This window comes from Nannospalax galili, unplaced genomic scaffold, assembly GCF_000622305.1.
Source record: "Nannospalax galili isolate Female #2095 unplaced genomic scaffold, S.galili_v1.0 scaffold304, whole genome shotgun sequence".
Lineage (NCBI taxonomy): Eukaryota > Metazoa > Chordata > Mammalia > Rodentia > Spalacidae > Nannospalax > Nannospalax galili.
Window position 1 is genome coordinate 1,626,627 of NW_008352325.1, and position 7,720 is coordinate 1,634,346.

The window sequence follows — 7,720 nt, forward strand, 5'->3', positions numbered from 1 at the left end:
TTTGTTTTTTTTTTGAGACAGGGTCTCCCTGTAGCCCCAGCTGTCCTAGAACTCACTATGTAGACCAGGCTGGCTTTGAACTCACAGAAATCTGCCTGCCTCTGCCTCCCAGTGAGTGCTAGGATTAAAGGTGTGCGCTACCAGGCCCGGCTAATGTAACATTTTTAATCACATTAGTTACTGTTCCATTACTTTGGGTCTTCATGTATTCTTCTTTCCTCCAAAATTATTTTGTAGTTTTCAGTGTAAAATACTTTTCCATTCATAGTTAATTTTTTCCTGCATATGCTGCTATTCTGTTTAGTATTGTAAAATGGAAATGCTTTCTTGTTAGGAGAGCCTTTTCTTGCCCAATTACTGCCAGGAGACTTTCCACTTCGATTCTCCTTGCTAGCTTTGATAGCCCTCATGATATGGGTGAATTATCACTCAGCCTTTTGGAGAAATGAGCCCATTAACGCCACTTTCTATTGCTAGGTTGGGTCAGGAATTGTTGAGACAGTAAGTTCTGATAACTGTATATGCCTTTGTAACAAAATCCCTGTGTATACAGAATACAACCAGTACACTGCTGGTCTTCCTAGTAAATGCTTGGCTAACACCAGGGAACGGACTCTGAGGTTTTTCAACCCACTGTCATGGATTAGTTTTTTATTTAAACTGCATTTAACTGAAATCATATGGCTTCTACTCCTTTTCTAAAGGCTTCTGTTGCACAGTTATTGTGAATTTTATATTTATCCGTGTTTTGTAGTGTTTTCTTCTTTTTTAATTCCTGATTGGTTTCCACTGTCTATTGTATATGTTGCCACTGTTTTATTATTTTTTTCTACTGGTGGGTGTTTGGACTATTTCTAGCTTGGGATTATTGCATTCTAGTACAATAATGTTTAGTGGACATTCCTAGAAGGAGAATTGATGGATCATTTGGTGGAAGTACACACAGTCATCAGGCTGCTTCCTGCCTGTGCTGGAGGGTTCCAAAGCTCTACATCCTGCCTAACACCAGTGCTCCTCAGTCACTATGTCAGGTGTGTCTACTTTTAACAATTGCTTCCTTGGTGCATTATGATGATGGGAGAAGTATTGTGCTTAAAGTCTGCTGAAATCTTTTGTCATTTTTGGTCTAAAAAATCTTCCTTTCCTTATTGAACTACAATATATATTTATACAGAATGTCACCCTTCCTTTTTGGATTTTTTGTTACTATTTTCTTCCAACTAATACTTTTTATTATTTCTCTTTAATTATGTGTTTTAATGAACACAGTTTCAAAATTTAAGTAAATGAATATTTTTCTGTTATTGATTCATTAGGCACAATTTTGATTCACACAATTTATGACTGTAATACCACGTGAAATGACAGGAAATTATTTCATTGCACTTGAGGCATTATATTTCTTAATTAGTATGTAGAAACCTTAGTCCCTAGAAATATCCTCTGTTAAAATTCTGTCTCCCATGTTTTAAGTAAATATTATTACAAATTTTCTTTTGGTTAATGTTTTTAACAATTTTTTGTGGCTACTGAATTTCAATTTTTCTGGATTTTTAAAATCTGCTATGGAAATATTTGTCATTTCTTACAAATTTTTAAATCTTTCACATTTATTTTAATTTTTATATATTTGAATTAAAAAATCATTTTGAAGGCTAACTATGGATCTTTTAATTGCTTCATTTTTTATTCTTTTTTGAGTATTTAATATTGATCAATATTTATATGGCTTTCACTAATGTAGTGGAATGTGCAAAGACTTCAGGGTCATTTCCTTTCCAAGTATAATGTCATCTGTTTTAGTCTGAATGTGATATGTGCCTCCTAGGCTCAGGTGTTTGAATACTTGGTCTCCAGCAGGTAGCACTGTTTGGGACAGTTGAGGAACTGTTTGAAAATGCCCCTGCCCCCCTGCCGAAAGTGGGTCAGCAGGGACAAACCTTGAGGTTTTGAAAGCCTGGTCCCACTTCCAGTCTGCTTCCATCTTTAAGTTGTTTTGGTCAAATATTTTTTCACAACAGCAAGAAAAGTAACTAAAACACAATGTTTCTCAACATTTTGGTTTTACCTTGCTGTGTTTAACTGTATAATTATTTACTACAGTAGGCTTTTTAACAAAATTATGTTTCTTGCTCCTCTTACTTCTCAATCAGATAATTAATCCTTACTGGAAATTTAATTTTTATAGGGTACATAAGCACTTGTTAGTAAGAAAATCTTTTCTTCTATATACCAATAACAAGCAGTCAGAGAAAGAATGCAAGGGAACACTCCCATTCACAATAGCCTAAAAAATTAAATATCTCAAAATAAACCTGACCAAAGACATCAAAGATCTTTACAATTAAAATTTCAAATCATTAAAGAGATTGAGGAAGACACCAGGAGATGTCCCAAGCTCATGGATTGGAAGAATGAATATTGTGAAAATGACCATCCTACCAAAAGCAATATATAGATCCAATGCAACCCCAATCAAAATCCCCATGACATACTTCATAGAATTAAAAAAAAAATCCTCAAATTCATATGAAAGCACAAAAGACCTCAGATAGCCAAAGCAACCCTGAGCACAAAGAGCAACGCTGGGGGATTACTATACCAGATCTCAGTGTATATCACAGAGCTATAGTCATAAAAACAGCATGGTAATGGCACAAAAATAGACACATAGATCAATGGAACATCATTGAAGATCCAAACCTGAGTACACACAATTTCCTCCACCTGATATTTGACAAAGGTGCCAAGAATACACAATGGTGCTGGCAAAACTGGACATCCACCTATAGAAGAATGAAACTAGATCCTTATCTTTCACCTTGCACAAATGTCAACTCCAAATGTATGAAAGACCTCAATGTGAAAGTGGAAACCCTGAAACTGTTAGAATAAAACTTTGGCAGTAACCTACAAGGTATAGGTGTAAGAAAGGACTTTCTAAATCAGAAAACAACTGGATAGGAAATTAATGTCAAGAATCAGCAAGTGGGACCTCATTAAACTAAAAAGCAAAGTACAGAAAAAAAAAAAAATCAAGAAAGTGAAGAGAAAACCCACAGAGTGGGGAAATATCTCCACCAGTGACACATCTGACAGAGGTTTCACCTTCAGAATATATAAAGAACTCAAAAAACAAAGTGTTAGATGAAAAAGAGAATTGGCTAGGCATTTAAGGTAAAAAGACCTCAAAGAAAAGTAGCCAGTTTCTTGGCTAAAATTCACAATGTCCTTGGGCCTCTTATCAACATACTCCTTTCCAAAGGCCAAAAATGTCAAAAGTATTTTGGAGCTCTTATCTAATCCTTTAAAGATTTTAGGGCCACCTCTTCAGAGGGAGGATGTTAGAGTAGCAAAAGGCCCATTAAAAAAAGAAGAAAGAGCACATCAAGTTATCAGAAAAAGGTGATGGGGTGATATGGGAGGGGTTGGAGAGGAAGGAGTGGGCATGGATTTGATCAAAACACCTTATATGAATGTATGAAATTCTCAATAAATTATTTTTTAAAATAAATAAAAAGTAACTATGGGAGAGGTGAGCAGGAGTCAGTCCCTGCCCCCCTCCCCCACATGGCCAGGCCCTCTGTGGTTTCTCAGGATGGAAGTCTTTGTTTTCCAAAACTTTCACATTCCTGTAACCTTTGCAGCCATATGTTACCTTGCTTTATCACATGTACCTTTTTACTTGTCATCTACGTGCTGTTTTGCCTTTTGCTTGCTTTTCCTCACATATGAATATTGTGCTAGGTAGCTTTACACCTGGGTTGAGGGAGCCTTACTTGGGGAATTTCCTCCATTGGACTGGTTGTGGCCATGTCTGTGGGGCATCTTTCTGATTGTTGAGTGATATAAGAGGGCCCATCCCACTGTGAGTGGTGCCACCCCTTGGCAGGTGGGCCTGTGGTGCATAAGAAAGCAGGCTTAGCAGGAGCCACGGAACAAGCCCGTAAACATCATTCCTCCATGGCCTGTGCTCCAGGTCCTGCCTCCAGGTTCCTGCCTTGAGTTCCTACCTTGGGCTGCCTGATGAATTGTGACCTTGGAGATGTAAGATACACTAAACCCTTTCCTCCCCAAGTTGGTATTTGTCAGAGTATTTTGTCACAACAATGAAGAAACAAGATAGAACAGAAATTGGTACCAGAGAGTGGGGCATTGCTCTGACAGACCTGATCTTGGTGTTTTTAGGAGGATTTTGGAAGTGTTTCAAACTTCGGGCTGGAAAAGCCATTGAGTGCTCAGGGTTTGTTGCTGTAGAGCTTTGAACATTTATGCTGAGAAATGAGTTGTAGACAATGGAGGCCTGGTTTGTGAAGCTTCACAAGGAAGCAGACTATCAGTGCTGTTTGTGCAATGTTTTGAATTGAGAATCTATGGGTTCTGGTCAGCTGGGGCTGAAGAATCAGCTGTGATTAAGAAGAGACCAGAACCCAAAGTAAAACCTTTGTTTTACTGGGATAATTGATGCTGGTTAGCTGGGGCTGAAAATCAGCTCTAAGTAACAAGAGACCAGCATCACTGTGGTTAAATCTTCTGGGAGGTATTTCCTCAGGGTCAGCACACAGAAGGGAGCCAAGTCTCCATCTCAAGCTGGAAGTAGGACTTTGTAATATCTAAGAGTCATCTGCATGATTCTGATGTTGAAATCATGATAGGGTCATAGAGAGCAGCTGAGGTGGTACACCCCTCGAGACCAGAAGAGGCCATTGGTGAAGATGAAGCCTCAGTTTCAGCGGGGACCCCAGCTTTTAGGAGGTAACAGGACTGCGGGATCACCATCAAGGACAAGCAGTAGATGTGGAATGGACCAGGCCTGGGTCTGTCAGACAAACTGAGTGCTGTGGATGGCAGAGTCAGAGAAGCGGAGCTGCCAAAACCCCTTGGAGCCCAGATGATCATGAGTGAATCCCAAATGTCCAGCCTTGAGCTGCTTTGCTGGACTTAGGTTTTTCTTAGAAGTGCCCAATTCTTCCCTTTGAAAAAAGACAGTACTTGTTTTGGATTTTACAGGAGCCCCCAGTTAAGAGACTTTTAAAAAGATACTATGGACTTTTAAGTGTTTGGATTAAGGACTGTGTGACTTTTAAGGTTGGATTGTCTTATGTTGTGATGTTAATGTTAACATCATATCTTAGGGATAAGAATTGGAAAGGTTATGATTTGATAGTGATGTGTTTGTGTGTCAAGTTGAAAGGGGTCAATTGTGCTGGATAGCTTTAATGTTAACTTGACACACCTGGGTTTTGGGACCCTCAATTGTGAAATTGTGAAGATAGATTTTAATAACTATGATTTTGTAATTACTTTCTTGTTGAGAATATGGTTTATCATTTTTAAAACAAAACATCTTTGGAGTAGACAAACAAAATAAATATACCTTAAAACACCTTGAAAGTAAACAAAAACCAAAAATGGCATTTAACAAATAGGATTTTACACAACAGCTTAGACGTTGTTTTATATAGGTAATTAGCATTTGAAAGTTTTGTGAAACAATTAATAAACCGGGAGACACTGTTTAATAGATTTTAAAATAATTAGGGTACCCGTTTATAAGGCCTTCGAATGTACCATCAAATAAATTTGAGCACATGTATTTTGATTAAACATGCCAAAAATAAAACCCACAATATTTTTTGTGTACAATAAAACAATGAGAAAGGAGAAAGAACTAAAGTGTCTACAGTTCAAAAATTGTTTTGACACCAGCAATATATGAAAACAATTATCACAGACACACATAACACAATCACAAGAAATCTAGGTGCAGCAAAGAGTAGAAGACAGAAAGCTTATATCTCTAGCTCTTTAATATTTAAAGACAGTGATCTAAAAGAGAGGGTTGTGTTTGCCATATAGTTTTGAGGTAGCATCTTTTCCCTTTTAAGAGCTAAATAACTTTCTAGGAACCCTATCAAGACCTCACAAGGAACACATGGACAAAGTAAAATAACTTGGCACAGCAGATTTTACATTTACTTAAAGATGTTTAAAGGAATCTGCTGAGAGAAGAGCTCAACTGTTCTAGACCATCAGGTTCAGAGACGCACCAGGGCTTTCCCTTGAACAAAAGTCTTACAAGGTGTGGTGGGATGAAAAGATTAGAATTTCTTGTCATAAACCAAATTCTAAGTTTTACAGGTTTTGAAAGAGAAGACTAATTAATACTTTTTACTGAGGGAGATGAGATGCCTTTGCATATGAAACCTAGCAATGTTGTAAGTTATTAGCATAACTTAAATCAAAGGAGACAGGAAAGAAAAAAATGAAACATTAACACTTTAGGTTAAGAATAAATAAAATCCAGTTCCTTTCCTGGCCCTTCAGGACCAGCAGGCCTCTCTGACCCACAGGCGTCTCTTTCTGGGTAAATCGATTGGCCCTCAGGGCCTTGACTCCCCAGCCTCACTCACCTTCCCATCTCCCCTGCTGTTCTCTCCTCCTAGCCTGGGTCCTGTCCCATTCCTTGTCTTGGCACCCCAGACACCTGGGAAGCCACCACTGCTTCCTGATTATTTGCATCCAGAGCAACTCAGTTCCTTCTCAGGTCCCCAGGAGCACTGCTTCTGGGCCTGGCCCTGCCCTCACCTCCCTCTGCTTCCCTGGGTCTGCACAACTCCCCGGCCTCTTTCATGGATGCCAGGGCTGACCTTTCCTCTTCCAGGCCCTTTGCATCCAGACCAACTCAGCTCCTCAGTGTAGTACCCAGGAGCCCTTGAGGCTGCCTCATGCCACCAACTTCCTTTGCATCTCCAGGTGGCACAGCCACCAGCTGCCCTAGACCAGCATCTTTCCTGGGCCTGGCTCTCAGGCCAGTCCAACCCCCAAATTCCTGAGGGCAAAATCTATCCTGGAAGGATCCAGACTTTAAGAGACTGAGAGCATCTGATCCTCATCTGACTTGGTCCTCTGTGGGAACTCCGGAAGACAAAAGCAATCTTTCCACTCCAATATAAAATCAAAAGAGAGAGCTGGAAGCTTAGAGGAATTAGCCTTTCATGCCCCCAAAAGTAAACCACAAAGACACATAAAGTTCACAAAAAGAAGCAGACCTAAACTTGAAGGCTTGAGCCTCACACAAGAATCAGAAGCTACAAAAGAAATTCACATGTCAAAATCACAGAGAAAGAATAATAACATGAAAAAACAAAATAACATATCACCACCAAATACCAATAGTCCTCTAGAGAGTACAGTGAGAACCCCCTAGTGATAATGCAGGACATGGAACTCAAAAGAACAATTATAAACATGATAAAAGAATTTAGTGAATTTAAAGAACACACAAACAAAGAAATCAAAGAACTGAAGGAAGATAGAGATAAACTTCTGAATGAATTCAGAAGAGTTAGAAATATTGAAGAATAATCAGGCTGAAATGAAGAAGGAAATGAAACACTCAGTAAGCCAATTAGAAATGACAGGATAAACCCTCACCAATAGGATGAATGAAATGGAAAACAGCGTATCAAGACTAGAAGATAAAGCAGACAAACTAGACCACTCAAGCAAAGATTATGAAAAATTTAAGAAATCACAAGAATGGAATATGCAGGAATTGTGTGACACCATAAAAAGACAAAACTTACAAATCATAGGCATACAGGAAGGAGAAGAATCCTAAGATAATGTCATGGACCAGACCTTCAACAGAATCGTAGAAGAAAAGTTTCAAAATTAAAGAAAGACATGCCCATACAAATACAAGAAGCATATAGAA